Here is a 5141-nt window from a genome sequence, read left to right as displayed (position 1 = left end):
GCTAATTTTGTTTTAAGATCAACAAAGGGAATGGAATGCATTAATGAGAGGCAGAAAAGGAGTATGTGAACCCAAGAAAAGATTCCAACCTCTAGAATACACATTCCATCTTTCTAAACTTAAGCATGTCAAAGCAACAGAAAATTGTCTTCTTGTGATTTTTATCCTTAAACCAGATAAGAAAATACAAGGTTGGCTCATACTACCTGAAAGGCTTGTGAGATTGATGTGACCACCAACCAGAGCAATTTTACTTTACCTTGAGAATTACCACTGCCACATGTCTACAAAGCACCTATCAGAGTAATCAGTTCATTCATTTCTTTTGATGGGAAAATAAGTCACAAAATCTGAAGTTACTTTGTGCATGTGGAGTCTGAACAAGGAGAGTCAGCAACTTTCCAATATAGTAACTTGGTGGCATTTTTGGCCATATACTCCTCAGACATTTGAGTGCCTGCTATACAGCCAAGGCTGTTATTGACATAGGGGTAGAGCAATGAAAAAAAAAAAAAAAGTATCTTCTTTCATAGACTTTACATTACCGTGATATAAGTTTGGCTAGTGGGATATAAAACATTAGAATCTTTTCTCCACTTCTACGGGAACTAGAAATCTGTAATACTTCCTTTGTCTTAGACATTGCTCGAGAAGGCACAACTACTGTGAATTTAGAAATGTTCTCTCATTTCTTTAAGTCTACTTGGCTATATCTGCTCTGATGAAGTGATTTCATCAAATTCAGAAGACAAACTAATGTTCTTTATTTACGAGTCCTGAAGGACAACTATCTGTATCCCCAAAAGAAAAAAACATATGATACACATAAAAACTAGACTATCTGGTGTAGAGAAAATAGCACTTGTTTTGATACTGTCTTTGGTTTGAGCTCTTCCTTTATTAATTCTAATATCCTAATTATATGTCCTTCAGCAAATTAGCAAAACCTCTCCTTTTTTTGCTTTAAAAAAAAGTAGTGCAGGTCCTCTTTGTGGGTGCAGCGGGTTAGAGTACTGCACTGCAAAGCTAAGCCCAGCTGCTGGCTCCTCCAGCATGAGTTCCATCCCTGCCCGACGGTGCCCAAGTGGCGCAGCAGACCTCTCCTGATTCGCCCACTGCTCCCCTCAGCAGTGTACTTCAGTGGATCTGCCAGTTCTGCTCCCCGCTCTGTCTCTGGTGATTCCTCTCACCATCCCTGCATCTCTAACCTGTATCCCATTTTTCTGTATGCATAAATAAAATCTTAAAAAAAAAGAGAGGTGATGCACATTTAAAAAATAAATAAAATAAAAAAGTAGTGTAAATAATACATGAATAAACTTTCACTGTTAACAATTGCTATTTTGGTGATTAGAGTTTGTAGTATACATTTTTAATATAGTACATTGATATCATATTTAAGTAATATTATACCCCGGTATAGACAGTAAGTGAATAAAATCTAATAATAATGTACATTTTTCTCTTTCTTTTCAGAAATTGTATTATTATTGTCATATATACCTTATGTACTATAAATCTCATGTTATATGATTATTATTTATATAAACACGTTCCTTTTAAAGAAATGTAAACACCAAGATAAAAGTTAAACTTCCTTTCCTCCCTATATGCAGATTCAGCTTTCCCTCTGACATCATATCCTTCTAAAGGAAGGACAAAGACGATGAAGAGCATTGCGCTCCATCTGAAAGACTTTCCTTTAACATTTCCTGTAGTAACTATGAGTTGATAATGACCTAAAAAGGCTTAACTTGGGAGCCCTTCTTATTGGCACAGCAGGTTAAAGCACAGCACTAAGAAGCTAAAGTCACTTCAGCATGAGTTTGATCCCCGCCCCGGAGGTGACCCACATGGCGTGGCAGACTTCTCCTGACCTGCCCACTGCTCCCAGCAGTGTACTTTGTTGATCTGCCTGTTCTGCTCCCCACTCTCTCTCTGGTGAGTCCTCTCACAGCCCCTGTACCTCTGGCCTTACCCCAGCAGACCTCTCCTGACCCGCCTGCAGTGTACTTTGTTGATCTGCCTGTTCTGCTCCCCACTCTCTCTCTGGTGAGTCCTCTCACAGCCCCTGTACCTCTGGCCTTACCCCAGTTCTGTATGCATAAATAAATAAATCTTAAAAAAAAAAAAAGGTTTAACTTGGTTTTTATTTTAGAAACATTTTTTACTATATATTTCTTTACATTAACTGATTTTTTTTCTTTGAATAATTCTTAAATGTTGCTTTAATGTTTCCTTTGCTTCCCAAAATAAGCCTATTGTCATTCTTACCTTTCCCTCTGTAGCTTGCATGCCTTGATTCTCTGGAGAGTTTTCTTTTTTACCACTGGTTTTGAACAAATAGATGACAGGCCAGAGTGTCATTTTCTTTATTCTTCTTAACTCTGGGATTCCCTGAGTTTCTTGCATCCATGATGTTTAGATTTCCTCAATTTTGAAAAAATTTTAGCTATTATTTCTTCAACACCTTTTTTGACACCCACTTTTCAAGCACCTATTTTTCATCTATTAGGAAGCCTAAAGCTCTCCCACAGCTCACTTTCATTTCTTAATTTTTTTTTATTTCTCTCTGTGCATTGTTTTGGATAGTTCTTTGGTTGTATGCTCAAGTTCAGTAATGGACCTCCAGGACAGGTAATTTTTAATAGTAGTCAAGGCTTTAGGAAATCACCTGACTGTGGGGGATTAGTTCTATGCTGGCTGGGTGGGTTAACTTTACACTTTATAAGCCTGTATCTCATAAAGGTAACTAATCATAAACAGGGTGTGGAGAAGCTTCTGGTTAGTCTCCATGTTTGGGGAGCCTTGGGGCATGTCTGAATTCTGTGCAGGCCTTTCTGTGCAGAAAGTATCATAATACTTTCTGAAGTCTGGCAGTGGATTAGAAAGCCTTCAATGCTGTTATGCAAAACACAGTGCTCAATTAGAATTCTGTGTATAGTTTAAGAAGCATTTGATATCAGATGTATCCAGATCATCTATTGGTGTTCCTATCCTGGCCAATGGCAAAGATCAATGAAAGGCTCATCTATTTTACATATCTGTTCATGTACACTTTCCCAATATGCTCTAAATTTCACAAACATCTTAGAATGTTTATTCCGTGGCAGGCATGACATTTACTATGGGGCTGGTGATTGGATAAGCCTGGTAATAAAGGAGAAGACTCCAAGATGTTTGAAGGTTGAGGCTCTTTAACTGTTGTTTCTGAGCACTTAGTATCTTGCTTTATGAATCTTCCTCTTCATCTTCCACCATCACATTCATCATACAGCCAATCTTATGCCCTGAACATAAACAAAGGTGAGATGGGACAAAGTGAGAACAGGTTAGGAACTGATCTCATCCCGTTCACTGATTTATCTATCCTTATAAAACATTTCCTTAGTGTCAGATACTGCAAGACAACAGATAATAAATATGTTGGTTTCTGCCTGTGGCTCCCAGCATAAAGTCCCTAAAATCCTTGCAATTTTCCATGATAAGAGCTCTAGGAGCACCTCATGGTCCCTGACAGAGCCCTTAAGCCCTTGTAAATATCTAAGTATCCAATAAGAACACTAGAACCATCTTTCATTCTGAAGCAAATCTGGATAGATTCCTAGATGGGACTGGTCACCAGAAATACCAAACCATCATTAGAAGCTTGGGAGTTTTCAGTTGTATTGTCCACACTTCTAGAGAACATAGAGGAATTGGAAATGGACCTAATAATTGGTTATGGCTATGTGATGAAACTTGCATAAAAATCCCAAAAGTATAGGGCTGGGAGAGCTTCTAGATAGTGAACACATCTAATTCTACAGAACAGAAGAGCCTGTGCTTAGGACCCTCCCAAGACTTTGCCTTATGTATGTCTTCATCTGTATTCTTTATCACATCTTTTCTTTTTTTAAGATTTATTTATTTGTGCATACAGAACTGGGGTACAGGCCAGAGGCACAGTGGCGGTGAGAGGCTTCACCAGAGACAGAGTGGGGAACAGAACAGGCAGATCGACGAAGTACACTGCTGAGGGGAGCAGCGGGCGGGTCAGGAGAGGTCTGCCACGCCATGTGGTCACCTCCGGGGCAGGCGGGAATCGAACTCATGCAGAAACGGCTTTAGATTCTCAGTGCTGTGCTTTAACCGACTGCGCCACCAGGGAGGGCCTATCACATCTTTTAATAAACTCTTCAATGTGTTTTCCTGAGTTCAATGGCCTGCTCTTATAACTTAATCAAACCCAAGGAGGGAGTCATGAGAACTTTCAATTTGCAGTCAAGTTTAATATAAATTGTAGGTAACCTGCTACTGTGTGTAGCATGCAAGCTGCAGTTGGAACAACTTCTTTATGCTAAACCCCTAACCTACAAATTCCAACATTCTACAACTTGACAGTGTGAGAGGTGAGCTAAAATGTATTATAGCCAGGCGGTATAATGGATGTTATGAAGAATTGTGTAGTCACCAGAGTGTCACACAAGTAAAGTACTTTGTGTGAAAATGAAGGAGAAAAACAAGGGAATAAGTACTGGGTTTTCCCCGACAGAGAAGAAAAAATCGGATTTAATGGGGTTTTCCCTACTATAGACACCATGCACAATGTTTGTCCTATAAAGGCTAGTGGACAGTCTTCATCCTTAAAGAATTCACTGTCCAATGATGAAGACGGACAAGCAAGCAGTTAAAAAGAAATGATGGATGCTAAGACAAAATAATCTAGAAGGCAGATATCTAAATCTTAAGAAATCATAAATTCTTTGAAAGAAGTGGTGTTTATCTTTCACAGTTTCTAACAACGCAATTTATAGATGGTGAGTGCTTAGTGAAGAGGCAAAAAAGGCTATTGTCCTTTGCTAGTCATTCAGTCTGCTGGGCCTCAGTTTCTTCATCTGTAAAATGTGACTGATGATACCAGCCCTGCCTATCTCTCTGGGTTATTGTAAAAATCAATGGTCGCGAGTGTGATTTTTTAAATTAATTGTAAAGCTCTCTAAAAATAAATATGCTAAAACAAGTTAGATTCATAAATGACTGTTAAATTTTAAAATAGAAGTTGCTGAACTTGGATGGAGCTGGAAAAGATCATGCTTAGTGAGATAAGCCAGAAAGAGAAAGAAAAATACCGGATGGTTTCACTCATAGCAGGAGTATAA

Source organism: Condylura cristata, unplaced genomic scaffold (genome assembly GCF_000260355.1).
Source record: "Condylura cristata isolate star-nosed mole 26May11 unplaced genomic scaffold, ConCri1.0 scaffold00008, whole genome shotgun sequence".
Lineage (NCBI taxonomy): Eukaryota > Metazoa > Chordata > Mammalia > Eulipotyphla > Talpidae > Condylura > Condylura cristata.
This window is presented reverse-complemented; position numbering follows the sequence as displayed.